General features: G+C 35.9%; 1 protein-coding gene across 7 annotated transcripts in view; it reads left to right on the top strand.

Annotated features, from left to right (window-relative positions):
- Positions 1–25,412, top strand: part of LOC127623867 (tyrosine-protein kinase fynb-like) — a 101,151-nt gene that overhangs the window by 10,221 nt on the left and 65,518 nt on the right. For all 7 annotated transcript variants that reach the window (XR_007968102.1, XM_052098440.1, XM_052098445.1 and 4 more), the window contains exon 2: positions 9,504–9,545. The gene's annotated coding sequence lies outside the window, so the exon portion shown is untranslated. The remainder of the gene's footprint in view (positions 1–9,503; positions 9,546–25,412) is intronic.

Genomic DNA, 25,412 nt, shown 5'->3' with positions numbered 1-25,412 from the left:
AAAAAAAAAAAAGTTACATTTACAGTAAAAAGTCACAAACTGGATATTAACCTTCTGAAACTGTAAAAATCTGCTATTTACTTTATAAGGTATTGTTATTAACTGTAAAAATTACAGAAGTGCATGATGACTTAAAGTTCACCAATAGTGGCTCTTCCAGGAGCAATGAACAATAAGCATTAGTTATACTCACACAAACACTAAACACCATCAGGGTAACACATATGAAATTAAAATGATGCAATAAACATTAACTAAATTACATCAAATATAACACAGAGCACCCCAATGTAGGTAACTGCTATTAAAAATAAGAAGAAACATAACTATTCCTATAAAATATAATTAAATTAACTGGGTCACAGGGAATTGTGGGAATGCCCGATTATTGTTTTTTACTGTAATTTAAACAATAATTTACAGTAAAAAAGTACTTGGACTCTCTTGTTAAACAATGTAAATGTTTACCATTAATTATACAGGAAAATCATACTTTTTACATTGAAAATTTTTATTTTTAAAAAGTTTTATTGTAAAAGCTACTATATTATCTTAAAATATATATATAAAAAATTACTGTTTATATTACAGTTAGTACTCAATCAATTAATGTTTTTTTTTTCTGTAGCATTTTTACAGTCTTTTACTGTTAACAGACATTTACTATTACAGACATTTCTTACAGTGTATGGCGCATTCTTTAAAAAGCTTCATTTGTATAAAAGGTGTTGTGTTTAAAAGATTGACAGTGACTCCATGTAAGTACACTAATGCATTGCTAAACCAGTGCATATCGCGTCTAGTTAAAGCTAGCGCTAACAAACAGAATTTCTAAAATAAACTTTTTTTTCAAAACAGCTTTCTGAAAATGCCCCCATCAGCTGTTGGTAGAGATTGTCCCGATGCAAAAAAAACAACTGAAAGTGGTGCAACTGTTTAGTGAATTTGCCCTTCGGTCTAAACGGCTGAAAAACATTTGCTCATCATCATGCATAATAATTCATGAAATCTTGTTCTTAAGCTCTGTGTAAAAATGAAAAGTGCCTAAATAAGGATGTTCCTGTTCTAGGAAATGTGCACATTTCCTGTGAAAATGATGCTAGTTTGCAAAAGTTAGTGTATGTTCAATGGACAAAATGAGTTGGTGGCCAAGGACGTAGCCCTGAGGCACCCCAAGGTTATGTTTTGGATTAATGCAAATTTAATGACCGTAAAATGAGTTTGACCTATAGGTATCTCATAATTTATGTTTAGTGGAACCTATTGTGGTTTGGGGTGCAAAATGTACTTATTTGTTTGTTATGAAATGCACCATTTATTTCAATGTTATTCAAAGTACTCTTATAGGCCACAGAATACTGCAAACTGTAGTGTGCCTCTTTGTGCTGCGTGGTTTAGTGACACACATCCACACAATTGATGGCCAAATATGATTGCAGGGTGTTTCTTGTGTCTGGGTTAAATTAGACGGTCTGGGGGTGAAATATATATCACGTGTGTGTGTGTGTGTGTGTGTGTGTGTGTGTGTGCGCACACACGCGTTTGTTTTTGTCAGATTATGATAGCTGTCTGGGGAGCAGACTTTCTAAAGGAATTCAATTAGCTGGAACAGTTTGCTTCCTCACAGTCCCCAGGGCCAAGGCTGATTCACAAAAACACAGCCACGCTTTGTCTCTTATCAAACACCCTCTTCACCTAAACAGCTTTCTGTATGAGTGCAAAGCATTGTCTAAATAACAGACATCAAGTGAATAAATGTAGATTAACATTGATGGCACCCATTATGTTTTTTACTTTTATTATAGGGGAGTGTGGTTACTTTTTCTTGGGAGCATGGTTAGTTGTTTTTTTGCCATTTCATTCTTCCGGTTTAGAAAATTAAGTTAAAGCAAAATCTGCTATATTTTACTTCAAGTGTAGACAAACGTATAGAATCTCACTGTTAATTTTATTGCAAGGATAATTTGACACGAAGTATTCCTGTAATGTTGCTCTTTTTCTCACCACTCTAAATTCAATTAAATATGCAATAATAATTTGTTATGCATCATATTTTCTGTACCTGTTTTTCCCTAATGAACATTATTCCATGTGTATTTATCTCACTGCACCTTGTGTTATATTATCCAGGCATTAAAAAAAAAATTGCTGCCTTTTTCTGCATATCGGGGCACCGTTTTTTGGTCCGTACTGCATAACGTGGAGGCTTTTAGCTTATCGCGGCCCATTTCGCGGCCGACCCACCGGCCCGCTCGATTCTCCCAATGGCCAGTCCGCCCCGATCGCCCCCAAAGTGCCGTCGGACCACTGGGAAAATGGCCTGTATGCCAGATTATCAGCCCTGCTTGCATTTTAAGCGGATCGTTGAGGCTATGATTCACAATGTTTGTCAGTTGAAGGCGTTATTGTGCCACTGTTAAATTTGACATCTACCGGAAAAAACAATGCTGCTCTTTTGCTCTGTTTTGGTCTCAAAATTATTTTTGGAGGGCGTAGTTTTGGAATGAGGGGGTGTGGCTAATTCAGCGGCTCAGTTACTTGCTAAATGCTAAAGTCGCTTACTGCACCTTTAATTGTTCTTTTAAAACTTGTTTTTTGTTTAGTTTTTTTAAGCTGTAAAGTTGTTTAAACTGCCGTTTTAGTGTTTACAGCATTACATCATCATGGCATAGTTGTAAAATTGGGTATAACTTTACACTGAATAGGTTAGTAAGTGATTTTATCCAACTAAACATGTTTACACACATATTGTTTACTTGCCGTGGCTAATATACTTTTGAAATGGTGTATATTGTAACGTTTACAGATTGAACCCATTTACTGCCATTGTAAGTGTCTCTATTCTCTTAGCAGTTCTAGTTTTGATGGCACTGCCTGCCTTTACTTAATTCTCAAAATTGTGAACAAAATATCTGAATTGTTTTATTTCCAAACTGTTCTGTTGTCTTCACTCTTGTCTTTACACGTTCACACTTTTGTCCCATGATAGATACAGCAAAGCCCCAAAATTATTTTGCTTTTGTTTCCACATTTTGATGTTCAGCCACCTCTATCATGAGTGAGAGGGACTGAATTGTTCTGCCTGACCTCCCTCCCATCCACCCATTTCCCACCCACTACCATCCCACCATTTTACATCTTTTCAAGCCCATTTCATGAGCCTTTTTCCAAGATGTAGATGTTAACAACAGGTGCTAGGGGGATTTCATGGCACTTTAAAAGTAACAGGCCAGTCAATTTTCAAGTTCATAATTTCTTAGGTTGTCATGGTACCAAAATGTCAGTTTTCAGTACCACAACCAATGAAATATAAAAGTTCTCAAAAACAATTTGCTAACGGATAGCTCTCTCCAGGTTCTATAAACATCTGTGGCTCTGTCTACATTTGGAACACAAAGTGGACAAGCTTCTAGAAGAATGTGCATACATCTCCTGACGTAGATTATGTTTCAAGTGTTTTCGGACTTTATTGCTGTGGGTGGTGGTATGTGCACTCTCTTCTGAATTAATGACATTCTCTAGTACTGTTGGGCTCAGCTACGTCAAGTGTTTACATTGTACAAACCCAAACTAAATGCATCTGTGTGTTTTGAGCTTGCATATCTGGAGTGTTTGTGCATAATTTATGTCAGGAATTGTCTTGCTTTGGTTTAAGTCATTCATACATGCATGTGTTTGTATGCAACAGTGGAGCTTTGTGCAGTCAGCAGAGAATATCCCACCATGCCACTATTAGTGAGTAAATACTGAAGCATTCACTTGAATTTCTCCTGTGGCCTGAGCTGCCCTCTATGTGATGTATGCAGCATCTGTGTTTGAGTGAATTTCACATCAAATTTGAGCTAGCCTCCTATCTAACACTATATTTTACAAATGGAAACACATATGACTTTTTTTTGTTACTTTTATGTCATATATGACTGATGTATATAAATAACCTGTTATACGCTTCAATGTTTACCTTCTTCCATGGTACACAAGTTTTTTCTTACAACCTTGTTTGTTTGTTTATTTTTAATCTATGGTAGTAGAAAGACTGGTGTTGTTAATTTTTTTTCCCATTCCATTATCACTACAAGTTTTTACAGCTGTGATTTTTTTAAAATCTGATATCTATTTTGATCGTACTTCCAAAAGATTGACATTTTTAGTAACATTACACACACTATTTTTTTTATTTTTTTTTATCTACAGTATGCTTGTACCATACAACATGATGATGTGGTGTGACAACAATGTAGCATACTACTGTTTTAAATGTGCATGTTGTGGAATAATGCAGAGTTTACTTTATGTCGGAATAACTGTAATTCCGATATTGCAACTCAGAGATTCAACTCGTAGCTGTTCATGTCCTGGGACCTTAGATGTTTGTTTCTATGGCAACAATCACAATGCCAAAACAGCTTAGATATCGATAATAGCTAAATATATTTTTCACTGCATTCATTCAACTACCGAATGTGTCATTGCAAAATGCTTAAGAACAAAGAAAGCACTCCAGGAATCCATGACAAAATACAATATCATATCAAACAGAAATATGCATTCATTGCCTTTAACTTTTGAGGCCGCTGCTAACTGTTCTTCATACATGACGTCACGACTGTCAAGTCAAAGCTTCTATACTGTAGAATTCAGAGTTTACAAAAAAGACATGAACGCTTTTTACAAGTCAGAATTTTGTTATTACGCTAATTTCGATCTGATGCGAAAGCACCATAATGCCTGTTGTTCACTAAACAAATATGTGGTATGTGGATAATGCTGCACATGTTTACCAAAATAGTAAGCTAGTATAGAGATTGTATGCAATAGCAGTTGACTGGACCTGGAGCTGATGAGACTGAACATGTGGGCTGAATAAATTGTGATCCGGCTTGATACATACAACCAACAGTCCAAGACACACACTCCAGTCCTTGTGCAGCGGACAGGCAGAAAATGAAAGGTTTTCCCTTCTATGAGCTATGCAAAGTGAGCGCTTCCTCTCATTTATGTCCACGCAGCTCTAAATATATGGCAGAATCCTCAATTAAAGATGTCTGTCTGCCTGCTCAACACACTCAATGTCTGGATAAAGATCTCTAGTCCTGAGAGAAAGATTGGGGTCTTTTTGACTAAAAGGCTACATGAAGGCAGCACACCAGCATATTTTCATGGATCCATAACAGTTTTTATGAATGTATATGTGCATATCTGAACTTTTTTTGTTCTGACTTGCAGACAGATGACTAAACGATTTGAGATTATGGACATGTTTGCCTCCGATTCTGGTGTTATTTTTCATTCAGAATTTATTATTGACAGGATATTGGCTACTTCTCAACTAACTACCACACTTGCAAAATTCCTTCCTTCCTTCCAAACTTACTTCCTTTCTACCAAACTTCAATCCATCCTTTCTTCCTCCCATCCAAACTTCCTTCAAAACTTCCAAACTTCTTTCTTCAAACTCTCTTCCTTCTTTTCTTATCTTCATTCCTTTCAAAGTACCTTCCTTCAAACCTTCCTGCCTCACTTCCAAACTTAATTCCTAACTAACTTCATTCCTTTGTAAACTCCATTCCTTTCTTCCAAAATGCATTCCTTCTTTTCTTCCAAACTTTTCCCTCCTTCCATCCAAACTTCTAATCTTCCTTCTAAGCTTCTTGTTAAACTCTTCCATTCCAGACTTCCTTCAAAACTTCCAAACTTCATTCCTTCTAACCATCCTTACTTCCAAACTTTATTCCTTCCAAAGTTTGTTCCTTCCTTCAATACAAACTCCAATCTTCAAAATGTCCTTCCAAGGTTCTTTCCAAACTCCTCCTTCCTTCCAAACTTCATTATTTCCTTGCATCCAAACTTCCAAATTTTCTTCTAGGCTTCTTTCAAACTCTCTTCCTTACAAACTGACTTCATTTTCCTTCATTTTCCCTTTTTTTTTTTTTTTTTAATGGATGACTATATTCTTTTAAAGATGCATGTAACTGGCAAAGTTTAAAAACCTTGTTTTAGTGCAATATTTTGTTGACAGGTGAGTATACAGACCATTTGTGTTGTCTAGGATACATCAGGATGAATTTGTGTTTACACCACAAATTCAAAGTGGTTATGTACATTTCTGGCTACATCAGAATGTGATTTGAGTAATTGGATAATCACAAAAAATTTTAAACCCTGTTTTCATCTGTATTTATCGCTGACCACTTATAATCGGATAACACAAGATGACATAATATGGATGTAAAAACATAATCTTGGAAGCCAAGCATTACTGTACGACCAGGCTTCATTGCTTTTAGTAATTATCTTTTCAGCCTTTGGCTTTTCATTTAACACAGATCCATTTAGTGCTGCCATTATGTCTATTATGTTGAATACCAAGTCAATCTGTTTTTGGTGCCCATAGTTCAGACCTAATTTAGAAAATGGGTTATTAAATATGGCTCTCTATGGAGGTTAATTTTATTATCATCGAATGTGCTTTTGCTCATTTGAGTTTGTTTATTAGGAGTTACAATTTGTAGTGCTCAAGCAAGGATGTAGGCTAACCAGTGTCTTGTGCAAATATTCATCCATTGACCTCTATCAATAATGGCCTTCTAATCATGCCTATATATATATATATATATATATATATATATATAGCTACATTTTTTTGTTTCTTTTCCACTTATAGCTGGTGTGTGCTGAGCATTTTGACAGCCATCGTATCATCCAGTTCGATGCTGCACACTTACAGTTGGGAGAAATATTTTAAGGGTGCCTATTTTGGTGCAGACTTGTGTTGGTTTGAGTTTGGTTTGCTTGGTTAGTGTGAAAGCAGTCAGTGGAATCATGTGTGCATCAGTGAACCGCACGTTAGTCCGCTGGAAAATGTGGTCTGGGGGGGGCATTTCTTAAAAATTCTGGTGTGGTTTGCAGTTGGTATGAAACCAGTCCGTCCTAAATCGTGGAAGTAGGTTACTTTGAATCTTTGAAAGAAATGTATTCGGAGATAAGCTATAGATGAAGTTACTGTTACAACAAATTCTCCGCCCGCCCCTTCTAGGGTTCTTTTGGTAGCCCAGAAAATAACTGCTGTCTATGGGTGCTTTGCTCAAATTGTGATGAAACTGCCCAAAAAGTGCTGTTTATGGGGATGGAACACCCCGTTTCCCACAGATTATTGGAGAGTGTGGCTTCCTTAAATTTCCACCAGATTGTTGCATCAGGAAAAACTCTCCCTCAGCAGCTGTGGTTCGATATTAACTTTTTTTTTTTACGAAGAAATTACTTAAACTCTGATTGTAAACTGTTTTTTTTAATTTTTAAAAAAGTGCCGATCACTGTGACAGATATGATGTCAAATATGATCTAACAATGATTTTCCATATACGATATAACATCGCAGCACATGGACTACTGTTTTTGAAAGGATACGTGAATAATTGAAATTGTCTTTGCATTTATTTTATATGCAGTAAATCATATTGTTAAATTGAAAACAGCTGTTAAGATTTGATATGGAATATGATCATATTTAAATAAGAATATTATTAGTTATTGTATGTGGGTTAATCATTTAAGCAGTAAAGACACATAGCATGTCTAGTGGTAGTTTTTATTTTTATATATCATATTTCTTAGGCTTTGGAAGTGTTAAACATGTGAGGATTTGTATTCATCAACCTGTTACATGTCCGACATAATAATACAGGCTCATTGAACCAAGATTAAACTTGTTTTGCTGATATTTCTGAAAAGAACCCACATAATTTCCTCACTGTAAACCACAGATAAACCATTTATAATAACTTCTTTTAACATTAAAATACATTATTACAATCTATAAAGATGATTGAAACTGCAGCTCTGACTATTTCCACCATTGAAATCTGCTGCTCGAAATAACCCGGAAGCATGGTTTCCTGCTGTGTGACATCAGAGTAATTGAATCTATAATCAATAGAAAGAAGAGCTTGCATTAGGCTGATACGAATATCTATGTATTATGGTGTCAAAGTAAAAGTTTCTCAAGGAATATGAACAAACGTCCCTCGATTGCACACGCTTCATGCAGCTACATTATAACTTAATGGCTCGCGACTTATTTCATTATAATATATGTCATTGTGCATTTCTTATCATGAAGAAAATTGGCAATACGCAGCTTTATTAATACGAGGGAGTTCGTTTTTTTTGTGTGAGTTAAAGATGGATTGAAGTGAACAGAAAGGTGAGAGAGGAAGTCTTCGCCCCATTATACACGGCAACAAAATACATTTTGATTTGTTTTTGTTTTGGCTTGTTTTCAGATATAAATATGTAAAACTCTTAAAACAACATACATTTTCTTTAGCAGCTATACTGCAGCAGAAAAAAATATTATCTGAGAATGTTGAATATAATATTAAAAATACAAATAATTTAAAATATCTAAAAAGCCCTTAAAAGAAGATGCATTCACATGAGTAGCAGCATATAAGATATTTAGATTTGCTTTTAGAGAACAGATCTTGAATATAAGTATATTTAGTTTTTACTGCACTCGCAGAAGTATAACCAAGTGAAAAAATACACTTTTATACAAAATACACTTACTGTATATTTAATAGACTTTATCTTAAAACAATCTAAATATCTTATATGTTGCTTCTCAATTAAATGTATCTTGTTTTAATGATTTTTAGACATTTTTAAATGGAAAACAAGACAAAAACATTTGATAACAATAGGATTTTTTTTACTGAATTAAACTTATATATATTATACTTATATTTACTGAATATAATATATAATATTATAATCACATTAATAAGAAACGATATACAAGTTTCCATATTCTGTTTGTTTCATGAAGTAATTAGCAAAAAAGATTGCTCCTAAGTAACATACATGTATGTTTTTGTCATCTTTGCTTCAAGAACATTAACAAAATATGGGATATGGCAGCAGATGATCCCGATTAAACCAGCCCCAAAAAATAAAGGAATAAAATAAATATTGTCGGTAATTCGACTATCGGCGCAATCATAATATTTAGATTTTCCTGGTTATCAGCAAATTATATATCAGCCGCTGATATTTCACACATCCCTATCTGCCAGTTTTTTTTTATTTTTTATGCCCTTCACATAAAAAAGTGAACTGTTGTTTTTTACATGTCAGTCATATAGCCTCTTTTGGTGTAATTGAAGGTGGTTCTTGGTCTGACAAAGCTGCAGTGTGAACGAGACTTTGTGTCGGTAGTAAAAAGTCTGGCTATAGGAGACTAGGGCTTTGTTTGCTTGCAAGGTGTTGATTTTGTCACATTGTTGTAATCTGTCTCTAAAAATAGCAGCTAATACAGTTAAGTGCTGGGACAGAGAATGGTTGATTGTGATTAAACTGTCCTAGAGTGATTTGAAATGTTTCTTTTTTATTCTTTTTTTTTGTCAGTTCTTAACCAAAAGTCCATAATCCAGATCAGAGCAGATCGTAAAGCTTTTTATCGTATTATACATGTAATAATAATCTTTCTTCCTCTTTGTTTTTAGCAATGTGGAGGAAATAAGGATCGTGCTGCCCTTGAACTTCAGGTGAGTGGAAAAACTCTTTGCATCAGCTGGGGTGGGCAGGGATTGAGTGTGTGATGAGTTACAAGCAGGCCCACACAGAATCTATGCTCACACAACATTGCAGAAAGCTGTCAGTTTCCACAAAATTGGAACAAGCATCATTCATAACTAGAGATGATTAGTTATTGATATTAACACTTTTCTAATTTTCTAATACTGACAATTGCCGCCATTGATTAGCATTCAACAATGCCAGTACACAACTTATTTGATGTATTGTTGGCATAAATTACTCCTTTCATAATTCGAGAAACTGATAACCAATATTTTTTTTTTTTACCAATATTCACACTTTTCTATTTAATTTGGAATTTACTTTTTAATATTGAGTCTACTGACAAATTCTGCCATCCAAAAGCACCCAACAAGCTGATAGACTACTTACTTTGGAATTGTTGTGTAAATTACTCAAGCAGAATTCATAACTATATGTAGATGGGCAACCAAGTGCTGCCATTGTTTAGCATACAACAATGCCATTCATCACTTATTTAATGGATTTTTTTGCATAAATTACTCAAGCTTCTTTTGGAGATCGACCGCTAACTGCTAATTTTACAGATATTCATAATTCTTCATTTGGAATCGAATCTTCAAGATATAATCTACCAACAAATTCCACCATCCAATAGAACCCAACATGCCATTACACTACTTATTTAATGTATTGTTTTCATAAATTACTCCAGCATTATTCATAACTAGAAATAGATAAAAAAAAAACTTTGTACCAGAAAGTGAGCTAAATCTTGACAAAACCAGCCTTTGGGGACATTTGGAGAGGACTCAATTGGATAAATCATAAATAATAATTTTTTGCAAGATGCATTTATTGTTATTGTGTGGGTTAGGGTTAGTCTATAATAATTACAAACAAATTTAATTAAAACAAATCAATAGGTGTGTGTGTGTGAGTGTGTGAAAGTCAGAGTGAGTTTAGTGTAGGGTGTGTCATCTCTGAGAAATGAAAACGTAATACATAACAGTGTGTGTTTGACTCAGAAATGTGTGTGTTAAGTCATTCAGCACTGGAAAGCACTCTCTATGAAATCAGAAAACTCATGAAGTGTGTGTTTTGTGGAATATAATTTGTAATTCCAGATGCGAAGACATCTGGAAGTGATTAGACTCTGTGGAATGGAGGTTTATGCCATTTAAATGAGTCACTGGTTCTAATCAGTGGAATAGTGGAACCAAAGTCTATCTAGCAATTCAGTCCACTAGTGACCATCTTTGAAAAGCTCCTAGAAGGCTATTTCCAGTCATGACAGTGCATCTACTTGAATGGGAACACAGAAATCTCAAAAACAGTTGTTCAAGATTATGATAAAAGAACATATTTCAAATCAGCAGTAAAATCTGACAACGCTTGGATCAAAAAGTTTGCTTCTTTACATCAGATTACGCTAAAAACTTGATTTTCTCTGCTTGTATAGCTAAAGCGCATGCACATTCTCGAAATGATTGACAGGCGATGTCTGTATCTAAAAGGTGATTGGGTCTTTTACCTGTAAGACTGGACTTCCTATCTACAACTATTGACTGTTGGGTGCTAGAGCTTCTTGGTTGGGCATTCCAATTTCTCCCATTCATTTTAATAGTAGTGGCCCGTCTCTGCTAAATAGTCTCTGAGCGGAATTGCTTTCTACTCTCCTGTGCCCCTCGGTCTCTCTATCTCGTGTGTGTGTGTGTGTGTGTCTGAAAAAGAAATACACTGGTCAGTGTTTTAAAGTGCAGGGCCTGCTGGATTGTATCAATGGGAGGTAGCACATCAAAGATGTATAGCGTGTGCATCTCTGCAGGCCGGACACTCCTTCAGCATGATAAAGACAGCCCTTAGCTAACTCGCATAAAAGCAGCCCAATGTGGCTCCAACAAACATTTTCCACTTTCATGGTTTGTCCAATATTTACATTCAGAATTAATGTTATCTGCTCCGGCGCTCTATCTGTGACAGTTGAAACGCTGTCATGTAGGGATGGGAATCGTAATGACGTCAACGATTCCGATTTCACTTAACTATTCCATTAATTTTCTCCAAGATTCTGTGATTCGTGTTTTTATTCTTTTTTTCTTTTATTGATTCAGTGAAAATAATTGATGGTTTTTATAAGGATTAATATAAATAATCGGATTATTATGCTGATTGATACAGATTTCACGATTCGATTCCAATTCACAAGTTTATGATTCAATTCCGATTTTGATTACATTCAATTAATGTGGTTATAATTCAGTTATAATGTCCTTTTTGCTTACTTATGAAATAAATGATCTCTTAGGTAATGCTGTTAATAATACAGAGGAACTATGATCTAGGTACATTACGAAAATATAAATTTGACTTATTATGTTAAACTAGTTTTTGAGTGACGTTTTAGCTTTTTAAAAATGAACAAATCCATGTATTTAATAAATAAATATTATATTATATTGCATATATTATTTTTTGTTACATGTTTATTAGGGCTGTGAATAATTTTTTTTTTTTTATTAATTCAGTTTTCTGTGATTAATGGCAATTTAAATTCTGGTACATTATATATTATTAGACACATACTTGTACCAAAGATTAATACCTGTAAAAATATGTATACATGCCATAAAATCAGTGAACATGTTGCAGTTGCAATTTGGGCAATATCTTCTGGTGATTCACAGTGGACTTTTATTAAGTATAGGATCAATCAGATCTAATGGGAGCCTGGCTTAGTAGCCTGCCAGGAACATCTCTGGGACACCTTTTTCCTATTGCATGAAGTTTCAGGAACTAAAAAAAACAAAAACGGATTCATTAACTGCGTTTTATTTAACGCGTTAAACAAAAAATATAAATTTCAGAAATTAAAGCTTCAAAATTCCCAGCTCTAATCATTATTGTTTAATGGCATAATTTGTGCCGTTTACAGTTATTTACATTGATTTGTTGAACACATGCAAAAATACGGTACTGTCTCTTTAAGAAAACCAGCTGTTTTGTAAAGAGCATCTGTAAATGAGTGCAAGTTAATGAGTGAGACTCAAACAACTTTTCCTCTCAACAAGCTGTGAAAGGATCTCGCTGCTGAGCACTTCACGACTAAACTACACAATTAGTGGTGAGCAAAATGTAAACATTTTCAACAATTTGTCAAATACTGTATATACATAGTCTCATAGTGTAACATTTGTTTGCAAGTGATTTCCCTTCATTGTAGTGGAGGGTAGCGCATAGAGTAAAAGATTGATCTTGAGATTTAAGAATCGATTTCGAGATCGTTCAATTGAAGATCACGATGCATCTGAACATTTACCCATCCTATTGTATTGTGAAATTGGATTGATTGGAGGGGAGGGGTAGAAAATGAGACTGCTGACATCAGCTGAAAAAATGTAATTTCAGAGGTGGAGCAAGTAATTTAATTTTTATTAAAGATTACGTAGACAATAAAAAACAAATTGGATTGTGTTGTGCACAAATGAACCGTGTACAGTAGGGCTGTCATGATTATGAAATTTGGTTAAGATTAAATTATGATTAATTGTCTGTTCTAGGGGTTTCATGATTGTCATATAAATTGTCATATTTCTTAAGGTGCATGTGTGCTTCATACACCTAAAGAAGTCATTTTTACATATTTAGCTTGAAATATATAATTCAAATAATAAAATCGGGATAAACTATAATGTCCTTTTTAAGGCTTTAAAAACTTAAATCATGTTTTAAATTGCTAAATATTTAAAATATGTCTCTTTTTGGTCAACTTTAGTATTGCTCAATTTTTTACATCTACACTGTTTTTTTTGGAACTCATATATTATATAAAATAAAAAAAATAATAAAACCTTTTTTATATACAGTATTTTTATTATATTTATATTATGCAATAGTATAAATATTATGTTCTAATATCTTTACTTGTGTTATTTTAATGCTCTTTGATTAAACCCACGAGCCTTTATTTCCCATGAAGCAAAACTTTTGAGAATTTGTTTCATCATTTTATCACTGCACCAAAATGCTGTAAGCGTGTGTAACACAACTTCACAGTTTGAGCGGGTTTTCCAGGCTTAGGTAAGACTTTCAATCGGCAACTTCACTTAAACAGATTAGCTTCACAAACACACTCCCCATGCTCACTGGAATTAGAAACGGGTGTTAAACATAATCTAGCTCAGGTGCAAGCGCTTGACCACGCCCCCCGCTGCCACAGCGTGCGTCTCCTCTGTGTCACTGCGTATATGAACCAGGAACATTTGCTTTTACATGATCATTTAAAGTGAAGCCGGAGCTCTTTGCGTTCACTATCACTTAAACTTATTTGTTTATGTTTTCGCGGGAGTTTTGCGTGAGCCTCTGCTGACAGTGAGCGCATCTTAGCGCTTCATGCGCTCTTCCGGACAGGAGCTGGTTGACGTCCACGGTGCGTCTCAGTGATGCTCTGACTCGGAGTTCAACTGTATGTCCATGGCATTTATACAGTATATTCGCTTCAAATTTTATTATTTCGGCATTAAAATGTGATTGAAATTAGAATGCCCATTAATCGCAGTTAATAGCCACGATCAGACGGTTATTTAATAATCGCGACAGGCCTAGTGTACAAGAATATTGGAACATTTTGAAAAAGTAAATACATTTTCATTTCATGGACTCGTCAAATAGACACGTTTTAAATTACAATACTTTTGAAAGGCTTCTCACTTACATTGTAAGTGCTTTACTGTAACCACTATTATTGCTTGTTATAACTAAATGAGGAAATTAAAAATTAAAATTTGTGGCTATCAAAATGATGCCACAAATGCTGCCGATTGAGCTTAATTTAGATCGTACGTGTTAGTTCGTGTATTTTTTCTCTGCTAGTAAAAATAGTTCCTTGAGAAGCCATTGCATCATGCTTTCCATGTTGCCAAGCAACACATGAATTGTAACCGTGTATGTGAGTGGAAAGGAGCGACAACAATTTCCCTTCCTTGCTCCAAGTGTTCTGTAATCACTTGCTCCACTCCATTTTCATTGGACTTTGGTGCTTTGTGCAACAAGTGCTAAGACACAAGTAAAGGAAACGAGGATGCACAATTTTAGAAACGCTAACCCACCCACATACTTCTATTTGATTCTAAGTTTGCATTTTAATTGAACAGAAATATTTGAGTGTGCATTGGCCTGTTGCCGCACTGCATTTATACTTCTCACACCTCTGAGTGTTCACGCCCAGCACATGTGCATGCAACAACCTAAACAAATGCTCACCCTGTCATCTCACACCTTCCACCATTACCACCTCTATGATTTACATGAGCATCCACATCCAAATGTCACAGACATTACGTGAAACCACACCATCTCCTCGCAGCTGCAGTATGGCGGTATGTTTGCATAATTAAGAGAGAAGCCTTTAAATCGAGCGTTCAGCCCAGTCTCCCTAAAGAGGGTTCATGGGGCAGTATTAATACCCTTTAATGGACAGTTGAGGATTGGAAAGGGCCAGCTGTTGCTGTTGTATTATGCCTGGTCAGAGCTGTCACACACACATTGTGCAAGGCTGTTTGAAGGGCACATGATTCTCGTTGGCATCTTCACACTCTCAGAATAAGAATTATCTCCTTCTCGACGCTTGCTCTCTTAAGGGGTGGCCACACTAGACTTCGCTCCATTCACTTCCATTCATACACATGCTAACGTGAGACCTGAAATGCAAGCTCATGTGAAGAAAGTTTCATCTTACAAAGTGCCAAAGGTCAAGTTTGACCTCTGGCCTGTGTATTGTATGATCAGAATTTGCATGATGTGACCAGTGGAAGATTGTAACATCACAGATTGACCTCTTGGCTTAATACAAAGAATACAAATGTCAAAGCTGCATGGATTGTAGGACTGTGGGAAAATGGAGCAGATGGTATATTTAAAAATGATTTTTTTATTTTGTATTATTCATTAAAAAGAGAAACCATTGTGTATTGCAGGTCCTGAAGTGATTTCACATCTACAAGGCTTGTGTGACTGCAGTTTTTGCTTCTCTCTGATTCTAAATCAAACTTGCTTCGACACAAGCAAGGTTGCTCTATTCGCGGTTGCCAAGAGCTTGACTGGCGGGTTGAACTTTGAAATTGGCCTCTATTGGTTTAACACAGAAACCAAAAGCTCTTTATATTGAAAGGACAGTAAAGAGAAATGGACACTGGAACATGGGTAGAGAGGGTTTGCCTGATATCATGGTGCTTGGATATATTAGTTTGAGAGAGAAATTCCTGCTTAATGCATTTAAATCAGATGTGTTTATGGGAACGGAGCATTTGGGTCAACCACACAAAGAAATTTCTAGGTCATATTTCACCCCAAACCAAAAGACAAAAAATTATAAATGATATTTTGCATAAACATTAGCATACTTTAGGAGCATTACCATTTTTGGGGGTTGTGACATTATATTGATTGCAGGTATTTTGCACATTTCCCACCAAATTCTCACTACTGTAATGTAAAAAAAGAAAATCTGTTTTGGGTGTAATGTGATTAAATAATTAGCTATTGTAAGTAAATTACTTTTTCTTGTAATTATTGTAATCAGATTACAGTTACGAACTCACTTAGTTACTAACTGTATCAGTTATGTTACATTACTTGGGTTGCACATTTCACTAAAATAATATTATTTATATAGAATATATTTAAAATGTGATTTGCGTTCATGCATGCATCTGTTCATGTTTCTGAGACAACTGAAGGGGGTGTGCCTTAGGCCACATCCACACTTATATGTTTTCATTTGAAAATGCATCTTTTTCTCTACGTTTTGGCATCCCGTCCACACTGAGATAGCATTTTTTGAAAACGCTCTCCCAAGTGGATGAACGGAGATGTCTGAAAACAATACCTATTTGTTGTCATGTGACGCAGTCATGTGATCCATTCAACCAAAACATTCAAGACGGCATCCCGTGTTGTAGCAGCGCTGTTGTGCCTAATTGCGTTGTTAAAGATAAATGTTACTTTGAACAGCATTCACAATTGTGTTTCAGACCGTACATGCCAACAGTGATTTGTTGCATATGCAGTAAGGGGATTTAAGCGTTTTCAGACATTTTGGTGTGGACAAGCAGCTTTTGGAAAATCCTTAAAAACGGCATTGTGGACGGAGAGTGTTTCAAAAACGAAAAAATAAAGGGCTGCACAATTAATCGAAATAAAATCGAAACCGCGATATGACCTTGTGCGATTATTAAATTGCAAAGGGCTGCAATTTAATTAATTAAATAAATAGTCTGCTCCCTTCTAAGTTTATTTGCGCTGCTCTGTCCAGTTTATATTAAGTTGGCGCGTTGTTTCAGTGTTTTCAGAGCGGTTCTGTGCTCCACAACTCCCTCTCATGCTTAGAGTAACAGAAGTGCTCCGAGTTCGGTTCCGTTTGCTTACGTGCGTTAAACGCTTTATTTACACTAAACTGCCGCGTCCTATGTAAAGCGTTTTTTATCATCTGCGGTATCAGCATCTCAGTCTCCGCAAGGCACATGTATCATAATAATATCGCAGAATACAAGATGGGCTATAATTCAAACATCTTTATTTAATGATTGCTGAGCAAACAGCATTAACAGTAACCCCTGTAGAGTCCAGAAACATCTCTTCATTCTCCTGTCGTTTGTTTACCTCTCACCAGAGCCATATAGAGAGAGAGTTGCGACAACTCCATTGACTCCAATGGAACGTTTTTTTTACAGCAATGGCGGCTCGTGGAGCCTCTCAATAGTTCCCGGAAGTAGCAGCAAACACATGCCGCGCCGTAGAGATGCAGCAGAACAAACCGTTTGCGACGCACTTTTACAAGGTGAGACGTTTAAAGAATAATATTATCTTATTCTGTATATTATCAGTACATCTAAATAAAAATAACTTGTAAATTAAAACCTTATAGTTGAGTATTACTCATTAAATTAGGAGATAAGGGATGGTATCGGATAACTAACAGATTAGGCAAGGATTGGAGCTGGATAAAGTATTGTATTTTAAAATGTAATTTACTCCTGTGATGCCAAGCTGAATTTTCAGCCTCATTACTTTTGAATGGCAGTTTATATACGAGTATGCTTAAGTTGTTTTAAAGCTGAATATATTGTGTATATGAATAAGTATTGTAAGAATTATACATTAGATATATAATATTTATAATACATAAATAATTATATTACTATATATAGAATTGTAAGAATTGTAAACAATAAGCTTCATTTCACAAAATGTTACATTTACGTAACTGCTGCTAATAGTTAATAGTTCATTGACCCATTGTGCGGTCGCGAGCTGGAAATCACCTGTCACCAGCCTGTCTCTGTACTATCTGAAAAGTCATAAATATGACATTAGTTACCATGAGATTAGTGAAAACAATGAACATGAGGTAACATAAAAAGGCAACAGAAACCCTAGCCTGAAATAAGTTGAGGCAAATAACGGTAAGCGAACACTAATCCTCAAATATTAGCTGATTTGATCTTTAAAAAACAACATCGCTGTAACAACATACTCATGCTACATACATATGTCGGTGTTACATAAATGTATAAAATAAATGCATTTATTGACTACTAATTACCAGAAATCGCAGTTCTGTCACTCTACTCTAACAGTTTGAAATGCCCGCCAAAGCACTTCCTGGAACTATCTGAAGTCTACGTGAATCACGTGACGGTCAACATTTAGAACTTCCGTTGTCGCAACTCTCTCTCTATATGGCTCTGGTTTACCTCTCACGAGAGAGCGTGTCGCTCTTATTACACTCCCTGCGGAAACAAGTGAAAGCGGAACTAATATTACCAACATCCAACAAAAGGAAGGAACATACATATAATAAATCTATATCAAATATTTAGTTACTATAATATAATGCATTGCTAAATTAAATATAAGAAAATAATTAATACAAATAATTAAATGAAATGGTGAAAAACTAACCAAAATGTTCACTTTAAGTTTAACTTCGCCAATTGGTTATCAGTTCAACTTCAGTTTGACATTAAGCCTCATTCTTTAGGACTATCTTATATACATTAAAGAATAGTTTGTATAAGCCTACTAGTTTTTAAGGCCTAGAATAAAGAGTAACTTTTATATTTTGTGTATACTAAATTATTCAATCAATCAACATTATTTTTGACAGCAAAAACTAGGCAACAACTATGTTTTTACCAACAGGGAAATTTAGCTAACAGTGAAATTGAGCAGAAAGTTTACATATAACCAGTTTTGACAGAGCTGATAATAAAAGTTAAATGATCAGCATCGATTGGTGAGATGAAAAGAGAGAGAGAGAGAATGTTTGTTTGTGTTTGTGAGTTTCCTGCTGCTGGGGTCTGCGGTCATATTCTGAGAAGTGGTCCCATAAACAAGAGCAATACACGTGTAGAGATACGTTTGGGTGTCATGCTCTTTCTTTGCATATATTTGTATGTCTACTTCATAGTCTGTCTCTCATATCATATAATGTGATATACCATGTAAGCACACATCTGTTGCCGCTTTTGGTTATGACATACAGTACACTATTATTCAGAGTTTTTTAGACTGCAGATTAAATTCTGTCATAATTTACTCGCTCTAATGACTTTCTGTCTTTCGTGGAGCACAAAAAATATATTTTTACATGGCTATTGATTTTAAAATAATTGCAAATGTAGTTCCAGCTTGTTGCTCAAGCTGCCATCTCACTAAACGAGTAGTCATTTCTTGCACGCTTTTGTTATTCATCATCAATACTACACAAATGTGTCCAAAAACTGAAATGTACTGTCAACATGTGCTATTATTAGTCAACTTCTAATGATCAATAAGCTTACGCCATTAATCTTTATAATGAACACATTACCAAGTCTGGGCTCAATGAAAATCCAGAATTTCACACTGGTAACTGTGTCATTTTTTGGCATTTATGTGCGCTCGCGCTGTAAATACAATCATTCTGACTTAACTTGAAGACCGCATTATCAGCAAAAGGTTTAGGGTAGCCAGTCCCAGAGTTAGAATAATTTTAAATCAACCCCCATTTAAAAGCTACATTTGTAATTGAAAATATAAAGTAACAAATATAAACCATGATAGTGAATACAAAGCACTTTTTTATGGCAAATGTTCCTGGTCGTAGTAGGTTCATACACACAGTGTTGACCACAGAGTGTTAATGACATGCTGTGACACAGAGGAGAATTGCGCTTACTCTGTTTCTGTGGACTGATGAAATGATGAAACAAAGTCTTAAAGATTTTGCATCATGAGAAATAAGGGCTCATGGTTTTACTCGGAGCTTTAAAATAACGCGTGACAGAAATATGCAACCTTAACAACCTCTGAGCTCACAGTTGGTCTATCTTTAAAGGTTTACAAATTATCGTTAAAAATCAAGTCCCCTAGGGAAGCAATACATTATGGTATGGCAACAATTGGCGTGAGTTTGGGGAAGGATGTCTCCCCTATGCTGTACACACTCCACACCAGTGTGTTGTTCATGCAAGACATGTTCTTAATTGCTTTGTATAACTGTAGACTGCATGTAAATAGAGTAAATTGAAGATAATTTGACCGATGCCTATTTACAAAACCTGTACAGTTGGATCACGTGCTGCGGCTCTGGAAAAACAGATTCGAACAGAATCACACATACACTCACATTCATTTGTGTAGCCACCCATTGACCATTTCAAACCTGATGAATGCCTGCAGTGAGGCCAAAACACTTGCTTTTCAAACACACACTCACACACTTGTGTGTGCATGGATGGTATAAACAGTTCTCTCTCGTCTCACACTGTCGATAATGTGCCGTGTGGAGGAATCTGTTCTCCTAGCAACCATGCTGGTTTGTCTGATGGGTCTCCTGTGCTCCTTTCTGACTGTCAGTCAACTGTGTAGCAGGAAATCCCCCATCTCTCACACGCACATACACACACACACGCGCACGCACACACACACACACACACACACACACTGATATGCCATCACTTGTTTACAAAAATCAATTCAGGACTTTAGCAGTAAGGCATGGTTGCCTTTGAATAGAATTAAACACTATGACATAAACAGACATAAAATTGTGTGCCAATTTATTGTTAGTTTTTAGTAAACGTCAACGTGTTTGTGCGTGAGCAATGTGTAATGTGTTTTTCACTGTCCTGATTCAAAATGACACATCATTTATTGTATTCCAACTACATGTAATTACATTTTATTAGACATTTAATGCCTTCAAAACAAAAACAAAAGTTTTTATAATTTATAAAATGTTTTAAATAACTTCTGTTGTACCTAACATCTAAAAGTCTGGGGTCAATCAACTCGTTTCTCATTACTGTAATGCCTCCTTATTCATATACAAGAATTCAAGAAGTTGCATCTCTACTTCCTTTCCCAAACACCCTGTATTCGTTCTACAGCTACTGATGCTGATTTTGTAAGCCAATTATTTTTATGATCAATTTTGTCTAGGGTCGTCCCTTAAATATACTGTGTGGTTGAACACTAAATTAGTTTTTAAATGGCTTTGTATGATGATATTTCCACTCAGACGTTGTTGGCACTTCATTTGGTCACCTCATTACCACAGTGTGCCCAAATGAAGCACTCAACAACAAACACGCAGTCTACAAACTTAAATATCACTAAGATTATATGAAGGCTGCACATAATGCACACTTCAGAGAATATGCTAAACAGCCTGTAATTTAAACCAGTGAAGGAACACGGGCACTGCAAGGGCGGCTTTGATGCAGAAGTTCACATATGGACTTCGTTCAGACATTCCTGAATATAACAACAGGATATCACTCAAAAACTACACAGAAAATACTAGAACTTAAATAAGCTTAAAGTTTGGCTGATCTAGTGTGTGTGTGTGTGTGTGTGTGTGTGTGTGTGTGTGTGTGTGTGTGTGTGTGTGTGTGTGTGTGTATGTGTGTGCGTGTATTTATCACTTTGTGGGGACCAAATGTCCCCATAAGGATAGTAAAACCTGAAATTTTTGACCTTGTGGGGACATTTTGTCGGTCCCCATGAGGAAAACAGCTTATAAATCATACTAAATTATGTTTTTTGAAAATATAAAAATGCAGAAAGTTTTCTGTGAGGGTTAGGTTTAGGGGTAGGGTTAGGTTTAGGGGATAGAATATAAAGTTTGTACAGTATAAAAGTCATTATGTCTATGGAAAGTCCCCATAAAACATGGAAACACAACATGTGTGTGTGTGTGGTGTGTGTGTGTGTGTGTGTGTGTGTGTGTGTGTGTGTGTGTGTGTGTGTGTGTGTGTGTGTGCACGCTATAGCTAGTCTTTATTTACTATAAGGTACATTCTAAAGAGGTACATATTAGAGCATAGCTAATCGTCATGGCAAATAAAAAAAGAAGTCATCCACTATTACATTTCCATGACTTTCCAAAAAAGGAAAAATGAGAGGGAGAGAAATGAATTATGGCAGTCAGAAGAGAGAAAGCTGCCAAATTTGCTGTATATGAAAACCCATTGCAGTGGGGGCCTGTGTAGCTCAGCGAGTAAAGACGCTGATTACCACACCTGGAGTCGCAAGTTCGAATCCAGGGCGTGCTGAGTGACTTCAGTCAGGCTTCCTAAGCAACCAATTGGCTCAGTTATGAGGGTGGGTAGAGTTAAGATGAGATAACCTCGTGGTCACTTTAATGTGGTTCTCGGTGGGGTGCGTGGTGAGTTGTGTAGATGCTGCGGAGAATAGCTTGAGCCTCCACATGCGCTATGTCACCGCGGTAATACTCAACAAGCTATGTGATAATTGACGGTCTCAGACGCGGAGGAAACTGAGATTCGTCCTCTGCCACCCAGATTGAAGCGATTCACTACACCACCATGAGGATTTAGGGCACATTGGGAATTGGGCATTCCATCAAAAAAGGAAAGAAAAAAAATACTTCCCATTGCAGGAGTGCTGACGTTTTCCAATTGAATGCCAGAGTAATAAAACACAAAGAATAATGTTAAAAATGAACATTTTAAGGAAAAAAAAGAAAAGGAAAAAGGGTCCACATCAGCACTCTTGGAAGGCTGCTTTTTGTCTAATCAGATTACAGGACTGTAACTAGCTGCTATATAAGGGAAAGCAATATATTTGTTTGCTAGGTTTATTATTCATGTTTCTGACTAACAGTTTCTTAACGGTTGAGACATTAATGACTGACGTTGAGACAATAATGTCTGTTTTTAGATTTCTACTGCTGCTGCACTCTTGTGAGAAACACCTCTCATGTCTCCAAAGTGGAAAGTTTGTGTGGTTGTGTTGCTTTGTCATACTCGTTTGATAAGATGGTTTAACCACATCCTCTCAAACAAACATCCCATAAGTGCACACAATCATAGCAGCGCTGCAAACATAGGGGTTCAGCATTACTGCAGAACAATAGAAATCATCACCACACCATGAACACGCTCCTATTGTCATGAAACGTGAGCAGTCTATGAAATTATCTATGTTCTGAATGACTTTTCCACAGAAAAGTCTCTCTCTTGATGGATTCACGGCACCTTGTTGTCTCTCTTGGTCGGGCTGTTGTTTTACTGTTCCTTTTTCTTAAAAGTGATTTGTGTAATTTCAGTGCCACTAGTGTCACCACCAAAAAATAACTGCCATTTGGTTGGGCTAACAGATAGTTCTGTACCAAAGCCTTGCCATTGGTTGGCACCAAACTGGTAGTCCTGCCACAAACTTACGTATGTTATTGGTTAGCAAAAGAGATAGTCCCATCTAAAACCCCAGCCATTGGTAAAACTAACAGATAGTCCCCCCTAAAACCACTTAGTTGGAGAAAGACAATGTCCAAATCAAGATTTGACAAACTTTTCCCATTTTTACTGATCGTTATATACCAGCTGGAGTAATTATGTCTTCCTTTTCTCACACTTACTAGAAGTAACCAGATCTATCCTGCATCCTCCTTATTACCTCTATGTGACTGGGTTGGCCAAGTTTCTGCATACCAAATAGCTGTCATTGACGTGTATATGTGGGCGGTCATGTGTTGATGTATTTCATTATGAGTCATTTTTCAGGTTAGTTTCACGATAGGAGGTTTTGAGTTCTTGATGTTACAGTATGTTTTTATAGTACAATTGAAAATTTCTGTCACAAAATTTAGTTTTTTATGATATGACCCCTTTAATACTTCTTTTCAAGTACTGTAGCTATGACTCCATTGCGCACAGGGACTTGTGATGTGATTTTTGTCTCTTTTGATGGTGAAACTTGAGGGTTATTGTTTCATTTCTATCATTTGACTTGTTGAAGTTTGTGCAGATATTCATGTCAAATCTGTGGCCAGTGAGTGTAAAATGGGTCCAGTAATGCACATTTTTAATGCATCTCACTCTTTAAAGGGATAGTTCACCCAAAAATTTTAATTCTATTATTTACTCACCCTAATGCCATCCCAGATGTGTATGACTTAATTTCTTCTGCTGAACAGCAGAAAGAATATTTCAGCTCAGTAGATTTGGCCTATAAGTGAATGGGTACCAAATTGTTTTAGCTGCAAAATGCACATAAAGGCAGCATAAAAGTAATCCATAAGAATCCTGTGGTTAAATCTGTAGACTATTTTGAGGAATATTCATCGGTTTAAGGAAGTGACATCTTTGTCCCTTGTACATTTCCTGCTAGTTGTCAAACTCATTCAAATCAACATCGGGAGGCTCTTCATTTATAGTGACTTGAACACAAGTAACATTACCAACATTATTACGATTGTAATTGAATGTCATTATTAAAATTTGGACCATGTTGTTCGGTGGCTGGATCCTCCCTGGATGCCTAGAGCTAATGTAAATTACAGTGTTTAGATTGCTGATAGAGCAACCACAAATGGATGCAGCAGTGAAGCGAGCTGACAGGATATGTGCAGTAATAACAACTGTAGGATATGTAGCAGCACACATCTTTAGTAGGTGAATTACATTTTTGTCAACTAATAGTTAGTTTGATAGTTAGAGTTTAGCTGGTTAGTTAAGTCAGAATATTTCCTTAAAAACTCTAAAAATGACTATAGATCGCCCAATATAATGAATGAAGCTGCGCAATTTACTTGCATTTAGCCATTTAGCAGACGCTTTTATCTTAAGCAATTTACAAATGAGGAACATAAGCAATTTGTCACACAAAAATCAACAAAATCTGTGGTATTGCACTGGCAAGATCTCAGGGTAGCTGGAGTAGCGTAAAAGCTAGTGCGGAAGAAAGAGATACACAAGTATAATAACAACATAAAAAAAATACCTTGTCTGCAAGTCACACGCTTACAACTTTAACAGCTTCTTTGATTTATAATAGGAGTCATCCAATATTCCCGACCTTGCCGTTAAGGAAATCAATATTTCCAGCATCTAAACTATGATACACTTTCACCTCCTCTCTTTCGTAGACATGCTCCGTGTCAAGCGCATGTCTGGATACGTCACTTCAGGTAAACATTTGAGGTTCTTTTAGAAAACGTGTTGACTCCGAGTCTTATTTAAAGAATCCAGTAATGACACCTCATTGATGATTTTCAGTTTTTGTACATATATCTTGTTTGTTCTGTTTTAGCTAGACTCTAAAAGGACATGCTAGTCATTTTATTTTGACAGTCTTGTTTATAAAAATGCAGCTACCGGAAATGCTTCAGGGCAAGACATGCGCAGTGGCATTCCAATTCCTTTCTTATTGTTTATGTGTATAGATATATGATAGGTGTGGGTGAGAAACAGATTAATATTGAAGTCCTTTTTTACTATAAATGCTCCTCCCTTCCCAGTCGGGGGTGATATGCACAAAGAATACAAATAAAAAACAAAAGCAGAATG

This window comes from Xyrauchen texanus, chromosome 30 (assembly GCF_025860055.1).
Source record: "Xyrauchen texanus isolate HMW12.3.18 chromosome 30, RBS_HiC_50CHRs, whole genome shotgun sequence".
Classification (NCBI taxonomy): Eukaryota; Metazoa; Chordata; class Actinopteri; order Cypriniformes; family Catostomidae; genus Xyrauchen; species Xyrauchen texanus.
Note: the sequence above shows the minus strand (reverse complement) of the source record. Positions and strands in the feature narration are given on the sequence as shown.